The 9,660-nt window shown below is 42.3% G+C and overlaps 1 long non-coding RNA gene across 1 annotated transcript; it reads left to right on the top strand.

Annotated features, from left to right (window-relative positions):
- Positions 1 to 3,233: 3,233 nt before the first annotated feature.
- LOC112979683 (uncharacterized) lies at positions 3,234 to 7,429 on the top strand. Its single transcript, XR_003258245.2, has 4 exons — positions 3,234 to 3,392; positions 3,591 to 3,659; positions 4,851 to 4,885; positions 7,378 to 7,429. It is a non-coding gene; the product is annotated as an uncharacterized LOC112979683 (long non-coding RNA).
- Positions 7,430 to 9,660: the final 2,231 nt, after the last annotated feature.

The raw sequence follows: 9,660 nt of genomic DNA, 5'->3' as shown, positions 1-9,660 counted from the left end.
TGAAGATGCTAAGCATTTCTTAGCCATTTTGAACAATGGAACAGAGAGATACCATTAGCCTGCTCAGAACCTCTGAGGATACATGCTCAGGAAATGCCCAGAGAGAAATTAAAGGAATTGATAAATGAGATACTCTGTCACCTAGAGAGTGCTGCCAAGTTATTATACAAGCTCAAAGCTTCCATTAATGACCCATGATCAGACCATAACACTGAGCAAAGATCAGTGCTGAATGGAAAAGAAGACCCTACAGTTCATCAGATGCAATTCTGTACCCTACCCTTATCTGTGAGTATCTGCATTTGTTTCAAAAGAGTCTTTTAGCATTTGTACTGGAACAACTTGAGAGAACCACGAGGGCCTTTGATTTTCCTCTCATCAGCCTTGTCTGGACTTTGGAGCTGGGAGGAAGTGCAGCCTCCCCAGGTATTCCAAGTGGCAAGATGAGGAGAGGAAATTGAATGTTGCCTTTCCTTACTCTATTCATTCTTCAGAGCATCTGGCCAATTCTTTTAATTGTATATTTTGAAGGAATGGTAGCTTTTCTTCAGGGCTCATAACAATTAGCATCTCTTTTGGAGACAGTGTGGCCTAACTAGTAGGACACAGGTAGTCAATCAGGGAGTGCTTACATTATTGGCAAGGCTTTTGACATGCTGTGAGACCTTCAGCAAAAGACTGTCATTTCTTCTCTATGTATTTCTTAAGCCTTCAGAACACAGATCATCCCTTAATATAAAAATAAATGAGTATATCTTCATGCATAACAGTTTTGTGGTTGCAACGAATAGTAGGAGGTTTTTGTTTTCTTGCTTTTGTAATCACTAATTCTATGGACCTGCAATAGGGCTTACTCCATATACAATGCAGAGTATGAAAGAGCCATTAAAGGTACATAGCTCTATCCTGGAATGATAGTAAACACATGGGACGCAACTGTGCCTTTGTCATGCCAGTAGTTATTGCCAGACTTTCCTGATCTGGCTGAGGCAAGATGAATGGAAAATAATGTACTAAGTAACTTGACCAAAAATCATGAATTTGCTTTACTAGCGAAACAAGTGCTCTGTATTTCCTATAGAATGGGTAAGAAAGAAACTCACTGTTTTAAAAATGAAGTCCCCTGAAACTGTATACTGCTGTAGTATTAAGGAAAGCATTGGTAATTTGGGAGAAACCATTTTTTCTGTGTTTCTATGTCCCCCTCACTTCTCCAGCAGTGGCAGAATCCTGTTTTTTGCCTCTTGTTATTATCCAGAGAGCGTGCAGCAGAGTTTACTGTCAGCACATGAAGGTTTAACAGTGAGCTGCAAAACAGAATAACCTGGTCATGCTCTTTTGCTGTTTCACATCTCTAGATGTGTTCTCTGGACAGCATCAGAAAACGTTGGTTTTGTCTGGAAGCGGCGATGTGAAAGGCTTATTGGCAATACCATAAGTTTGCTTTCTGTTTGTACAACTGTGTGATAAATTTACAGGAAGCTCAAGACAGGCATAAACTATTCTTTATAGTTGTATGGGAATACTTCTCTATGCGAATCATCCATTGCAGAATAGAAGTTACTGTATTTCAGAATAGCTATTGCCCTTTGGAAGTAGAGACATAATGATTTGGAAAACTGTTTTATTTTTTCTGGGGTAGATTGTACACAGAGGTAGTTATCCTGATACAGATATCACTCTGCCACTCAGTTTCACCAGATCACATGAAGAATAGAATAATAACATGCAATAAGCAGAGAGATGCAATCCAATTCAGTCAGGACAGATCTATGGGGATGACCCTTTTGGCATGTAAGTTGAGCCAGGCAGAACTGGCAGGTTGTTCTCTGGCATCATATGAGAAGACAGGAGACATGTTACCTTCCTCACCAGCAATCTTGACTCTGAGCTATACATTCAGTCCTCCTACCCCTTTATGGTTAGAATAAAATCATGAGGGTTTCCTATTTAGATTTCTGTAGCACTAAGAATGGGAAATGTTTTCTATATTCCCGCCTGAATGAATAGGTAGATCTTTATGAACAGCTAGAGGATACCTTTGGGTAGTGGTCACACAAAAATGTAAAAGTAACGACATTTCAAAGTCTCCTTGTGATGTATATTCCAGCCCTTATCTGCAAAGTGTGTACTTAAAATGTCTGTATAACATAGTAGTAGACGCCTGTCCATTTTTACAGCTAACTATAGACACAGGGCAGATTCTTAGCTTTGTTCTTTATAATCATTTGTAGATTTTCTTACATTAGTACTTGGCTGCATTTTTGAGTGTTTTGTTTTTTTTTTTTTGGTCCAGATTCCTTGTTAGAACCCAATTATCTTTTTTACTTTCAGATGAGGGGTTATCTATATGTGGAGGAAAAACACAACAAATGCAATACTATCTGAGGACCTGACAGACGGTGGAGACAGAATTGTGGACAGATGTTGAGCTCCTGAATTATAATTGTGGCTTTGGTGATTCCTCAGGGGCAAGTTGCTTCAGTTTTCTTCCTTTTGTTACCCTTGTTTGTAGAGCTGCAGGGATGAAAGTGTTAATGGATGTAAAGTGCTTTAGAAATGGAAAGAGTTATCTAAGTGCTGTTGATATTTTTGTTATAGTAGCAACTCCAGACTAAAGGGAGTAAACTCTTCCCTTGCTATGCTATAGCCAGTAGATAAAATTAAATGCAGACCTGTCACCTTCCCCAGTGCTGGAGTTAAGGGTTAGTCATCCCTTACCCACAGGTTTCCACAGCAATTTTTTGTTGTCATGCTTCTAAAGGGAAGAACTTTATGAGGCAGAATTCAATAGGCTTCTGAAAATAGATGTGTGCAGGTGGCAGCGTATTTGGGTTGTGAACTGTTTGTGGATAATGAATTACACTTTCCCTTAATATTGAGCTCGTGCAGCATCCAGCGGGGGGGCGGGGGGAACAGAGAGAGAGAGGATACCTTCTAATTATTTTGCGATTCTCCGAAGAATGCGCTTGGCAAGATATCAACAGGAATTAATAAACATTAATAAAACTTGAAAGCAACAGCGAAAAGTGTTTGATTCAGAGGTGGTCAGTACTCACCTGCTGCCACTCTGATTGATGTGTGCTCTCCATGGCTGGGGGCTGCCCGGGGAGGAGGGAGAGCCCACTTTGACGGGGAGCTGCAGGGGGCGGCCCTGGCAGGGACATGAAAGGCTCACCTTTCTCAACGCGCCGTGTAACACTGATGGAAAATGACTTCCGTTAGCAGAACAGCAGGAGCGGGGCTGGAAAGAAGCTCAGAAAGAGAGTCTGGGAACGTGGCCGATGGGCGGCACGATGGAGATCAAAGACCTCACCACTCCGCCCTCTTGGGAAGAGGCATTAATAAGAAAGTGGAAGACGGACGGTCTGGGGAAGAGATCTCCAGCTGAGGTAGGAACACATTGTGCTCTCAGTTTTCATGCAGTCGTGAGCAGAGCCTGGGAACTCTGGCAGAAATAGCTCGTGTTGGTTGTTGGTCAAATTCTGTGCTGTTGAGAGACCTCGGCACTGGAATGGAGATGGCTGGCCAAGGTGGGGGCTCAATTTCAGGGAGATGCCATGGATGTTTGCTTCCCCTCTCCTGATCAGGTGGCGTGTTCCCGCTGGTAGAAAAACTCCTGGATGAATCAAGACTGACAGTGATGCAGGTTGTGGAATGTAAGTAGCAGATGATATTTGAACAGTTGCAATTGTACAAACCCTGAATTGTGCCTCATCTTACTCTGTAGCACTCCAGAGGGCTCTTACAGACACTTGCCTGGGGCGAGTCCTGCTGCCCATGCAGCTTGGACACACCAACTTCATTGGGAGCGGGAAGAAGGCCCACCAAGTGCAGTCAAGAATTAAAACTTTTGAACAGGAGCAGGAAAATGAACTTGCTAGCTGAAGAGCTGATGGCTGCAATTCCTTCATGCTGTTGAAATCCTACTCAACTTCTCCCTTTTATTTCTTCCCAAAGATCTGTATTTGTTTCTGCCCATAGCTGGGGTAGGCTGGGTAGGCACTTCAGTTAATAGCTCCTCTTTAGTAGGAGTTTGGTAGAGTCTATGCCCAGAAATGGAAGCTTTTGTTTAGCCTTTCAGTGTTAATGAGTGTTTTCAGCCATTCCAGCATGTCTGGCATGCACAGATTTTGTGGTGGTCATGACCAGAGGCTCCCAGGGGCTGATGTTGGCAGGAGCTCCCGATGGTAGCAGGGCCACGCCTTGCTGCCATGGCCCATCCCACTGCCCCACGAGGGAGCAGAACAGCTGGAGCAGCCCCTGGCATCGGGCCTGGCTGCAGGGACAGGGTTAGGCTGGGTGGTTGCCCGTGGGCCAGGGTTGGGGGGCCCGTGGCAGGCAGAAGCTGGGCAATGGCAGGGCTGGAGCCTGGCACCACTGTGGCATCGTAGGGCAGGGACTGGTGGCCCCAGGCTGGGCTGAAATGGAGACCTGGGGCTGGGGAAGCGTGGGGGAGGCCCCTGGGGATGGGCAGGGACAGCGAGGGCTGAGGGCGTCCTCAGGGCCCAGACAGTTGCTGGCTCATTGCTTTGGGAGGTTTCTTAGGCTCTGGAAAGACTTCAGGATGGATATATGGCTGGAGTGTGGGATATAGGAAGTAACAGGCTCTTTATTTTCTGTTGACTTATAGCTAATGATGACCTTTGAGGGGAATCTGTGGATAACAGATGATGTGGGCTCCCATCCAGTAAACAAGTGCAAATCTTTTGACAGGAACTGCTGGCTCCACTGATTCATTACTGATTGTGTAGCATTTGCTATGGGAAATGAACACTATGAAGGCCAGGAAGGACCCAGTAAATAGGATCAATAGTATTCAAAATGCTTTAAGCTGGTTTTTTTTTTAGGGGAAAATCTTCCTGGGGAACACCTGTTTCTGGAGGTAAGCCAATTTGCTGCTCATGCACAGGAAGGTAATTATTTTCCAAATCGACTTCAGCACTACAGCAGATGTGTAATGAAAGATTGTTAATAAAATGATAAAATATGTCATTAACAATAATGTTGATAGTCCTGAATATTTTTTGGAAAGGAAAATTAACGTAAACCCAAAGTTAGTGAGCTAGAGCTGGAAAAGGAGAGTTAGTAGTTGTGGGGAGGAAAGAGACAAAAGAGAAAAAATAGAAGCCTAGAAGGACTGCCTGAGGCCAGACTCATCAAAAGAGGCAGGACACATAAAGAGAAGATAAAAAGGCGCCTAAAAAGGATAAACCAATGAATTTCTGATTTTTCCATAGGCTTCCTGCATGGAGCAACAGCACTGTTTTAAGGCATTCATTTTAGTAATGAACTTAAACCTCAGCTAATATTTTTGATTTAAGCAAGGTGTTACATATAAATTGCTTTTCGCAAATGTCTTCTTCACAGGTGTCATTTCAGGTGCATCCGGGTAGACTCTTCGAAATATTTTGTTAACTTGCAAAAAAAGAAAAAAAGAAGTAGTTGAAAAGGGCACAGTGGGGGATAACCCTTTCTCACTAAAACTTAGGTATAAATCACAGTGCCCTTGAAGTTCTTCTCGTTACCTTCAGCCTCCATCTTCAGCAGCTATGCAGAAAACTATGAGCTCAGCAGTGTCAGCCACAGTACAAAGGAAAGCCTTCCTGTAGGAAATCTAAGGATTCCTCTGTCCTTTTATTTATGACACAAAATGACTGAAAAATTGTAACATCATAAGCTTCATTTTTGGAAGCCCTGTTATAGGCTGAACAACCCCCCCCCCCCCCCAAACACACACACACGCCAGTCTAAGACTGTCATCCCCTGCTCTTGCCCTTTCTCCCCCCACCCCCGCCTTTTTTTTACTTCACTTCTGTGTGAACTAACATCAGGTAGAATAAAATTCAGTGCTTTGAGGAAAACCTTAAGCAGCAGCATGTAAGAACTTTCATGCTGAATCAGACCGATGGTTCATCTTGTTCTAGTATCTTACCTATGTGAAGGGCTCCACTGCATCGGTGGGTAGGTGATTAATATAAAATAACCTGTGTGTGGACAAAATTTCTTCCTCATACCTGTCAGATACTGCTTGGAACCTCCTGTGCTGCATGAGAAATTGCACTCCTTCTGAACATCTAAATTTTTAAATAGTTACAGATTCTGAAAAATGTGGTTATGAATATAGTGAGTGTTTTCTCAAGCCCTTGTCTTGTCATGTGATTAACTGGGACTGATCTCCATTAATTTCTGCAGAGCCACCCTGCAAATCTGACAGAGCAAGGATCCCCCTGTAAGGTTCACCTTATACTAGCTTCACAAAGCATGTTTTTATTTTTCTCTTGAATAGCTGTCAGTCATACCGGTTTAAAAACATTTCTCCTGTTGCTAGGAGAGAAACAACAGGAGAGAAGCCTGTTTCATGAGTTAATAGTTTAAATCAAAGAACATACTTCATGCATCCTCTTAGGTAAATACACTTTTAGCATATATTTTCCCCTTCCCTGAAGGTCCCTTCCATCCACTGCCACTGTGCTGTACCTGCAAGTCCTTCTCTTAGCACTAGCCACAACAGCTGGCAAAGTGGCTCAGGCATCTCTGTTCACATCTGGCACCCTCCTCACTGTGTCCCCGCTATAGCTCTCCCTATCTAAATGTGAAAACTGTGTTGTGTACATATGTATTTTAGGGGGCACTTTTGTGCCTCTTTTCTGAAAATCTGGAGCTTGTCCTAATCTTTTAACAAGGTGGAAACTCAAATTGCTAAAAGTGGCTGAAATGTTCACTGGGATAGCTACACATTCAGACTGCAAAGCTTATCCCCTTCTTGAACACCGGCAGCTGCATAATGGTTAAGTACTTCTCTGTGCTTGAAAGCAGTTGTGAGTACTCAGCTGTTCTTGGGAGTTTAGCATACCAGGCACGGGGCTAGGGAGGAGCAATTGAAAGCCATAGATCTTCTTTGGCTTCTGCCATTGATTTGCTATTTAAGAAAACCTTTCAATAAATTGCTTATTTTGTCTGTGCCACTGTTTACCCTCTTATGTTTTGTCCATCTTCTCTATTCATCTGTTCTGGAACAAGGACTGGCTGTTTATTTTATTGCTATAAAGACCCAACACAGGAGGCTTCATTTTCAGCTGAGATCCCTGTGTGTCACTTGTAATACTTGTATCTAGCAGTTATCTTACTGATTTATGCTTTGCAGAAGGGGAGCTGGTATCAGGCCAGCTTTCATGACAATAAACATTTAACTTCAAGTTTAGTAGAACTAAATCCTGTATTTTAAGAAAGGAGAGAAAAATCCGCTCCTCATCAGTCCTGAATTTCTCATAGAATTCCTGCTAACACATTTATCTACGAGCTCCTGAACCTCGCAAAGAGCTGCCCATTTGGCAACTTGTTCTTTGAAAATCTCTCTTCTCTCACCTGTTGCAGGTCACCAGCAGCCTCTTTGAAGAGTGAGGAGTGAAGAGTAGAAGCAGCCCGGTGTAATACCAACATTGCAGGTGAACATACCGATAACATTGCACAACACAGAAGTCGAAACCAGGCTGTGAGCGCTTCCGTGTCAACTACCAAAAGAAGAAATAACACAGATGTCACTGTGACTAGCCTGTGAATGCTCACGGCCAGACATTAGTGTATTTAATTCTGATTCTTTAATTGCTTTGCAAGAGTAGTTGATAAAATTATGTTCTTCTCCAAACTGTCCTGCTTCGTAGGGAACCTCAAAGGCTTTCCAGCTTTGCCCACGAAAGAGAGAAAATAGGCCAGAATGTTCTTTCTTCTCCTATGGCAGCAAAGCCAACCCGTCTCCTGTTCAGAATACCACCTTCGTGGCCTCTCTTAACTTGCCCTGGACATCACAACTGGTTTTCCACAGCAAAGAGAAGGAGGCAGCCATGGTTTCCATAATCATTATTGCTACAAACAAGGCATTACATGATAGCATGACTGCAAGAGAGTTGCACTAAATTTTGGCCTAGTGGAGCTGCGGATGAGGTTTAAAATAAAAAATAATAAGAGAATACAGGAACAGGTGAGACAAGTTAACATTTTTCTGTAATGAAATATTAAAGAATCATACCAATAAAGTTGGAATTCATCAGCTACATTAAAATGTCCCCTCTTTCTATTAAACGCTATGAATAATTAGAAGTCTTATCGTATTGGAAGAGTCTAAACCTGTGCTTTTTTCTCTGTTTTGTGCTTGGGGGGAGATGTTCAATAGTTTTCTGTTGTGATAGTGAAGATGGACTTTTCCTCACAGAATACTATCTTATTATAGAGAATAGAGAACTGTGTCTTTAAATGGTGAAGATAACAAGATATTTAAGTGTTCTGGATGTGCTTTTATTGGTAAATTCACATTTGCTATAATATCTTCCTATTCATGTTCTCATAAAAAAAAACCCAAACCACAAAGTCTAACATACTGGGAATATGGGATATTTAATCTCTCGTATGATATCAGGGCTGTAAGTGTTGCCAGGAACCATGGTACATTGTAAAGAAACACCTCTGACCCTGACAGCAGAGACTTTTTATTACGGAAACACTGAGATAGTCTCCTGCTGTGTGTGAAACTTTGGCACAAAAGGAGCTGGGTGTTTTTAAGCAAACCATTATTTTTAACAAAAGATGTTTATTCTCTCTCTCAGCTAATTTTTTTTGAGAAAAAGCGGCAGACACTTACTGTTAAACAAGCTTTAGAGTTTTCCTTTCCAAGGAAAATAGCATGAGGCTGGCATAATCAATTGCTATTTGACAGAATGATAGAAATGCACATGCTATTGAGTAGCTCAAAATCTGGCAGGAAGCACCAAGAATGGCAAATGACAGAGCATATTTCAGCATCAGCATGGCCAAAGTGTTGCAGTGAGCTTAATCTTTACACTTGCTTAACAAAATGCATTTAAACTGAACCTGCATTTCTATGCAAAATGTCATGTTTCATCTAGAACCAAGCCTGTGATGGACCAAATATTCTCAACTTGTTTTAGGCTATGACCTTTTTTCATTCCATACTTTGCTCTTGGAAAAAAACCAAAGAATGGGTTGCCAAAATACAAAAAAGAGACTGGTAAGAGAAGCAAGAGTCTTGATCGTGAGACTCTTGATTCAAAGTATTATGTTGTATTAGTATATCCTTGTAAAATCATCACCAAGGTATCATCAGATCAGGCCTACTATATGTCCTCCCAGGTCCATCATTGCCATAATGAAAATTATTTTCTTGAGCAGTGCAATGCCACTTTAAAACAGTATCTTTATGCTTGGAAGCTGTGACCTGTCATCAGTTTTCACTTTGCCATGATTTTCATATAGCTAGTTTAGATTTCATCTGTCTTCTAAATTCCTCCGCACTAAGTTCAGATATAACAAAGAAAGCTGCAAACACCTTCCCTGCACTGCAATCTTGCATCCTCCATCCCTTTTCACCATATGGAAAGGCAGGATGGTTATGACATCCTGACCAATGCCTGTTTGCAACCCTGTGACCATGAGGGGATCCCACATGTGGGGTAGGTCTTACATCACCATTGCATTGGCCAGTGAAGGCCATATTGGCTATTTGTCTGGGGCTTGAAGATGCATATAGGGCTAAATGAAGCCAAAATGGTGATACTGTAGTGACAGAGAGGCCCACTCTCTTCCTACTTGTCAGATAATGTAGACACTTGTGAAATGTGGAATGTGGTACTAGCGAGACCTGGC

This window comes from Dromaius novaehollandiae, chromosome 2, assembly GCF_036370855.1.
Source record: "Dromaius novaehollandiae isolate bDroNov1 chromosome 2, bDroNov1.hap1, whole genome shotgun sequence".
Taxonomy (NCBI): Eukaryota; Metazoa; Chordata; class Aves; order Casuariiformes; family Dromaiidae; genus Dromaius; species Dromaius novaehollandiae.
The sequence above is the reverse complement of the archived record's forward strand: the minus strand, read 5'-3'. Positions and strand labels throughout refer to the sequence as shown.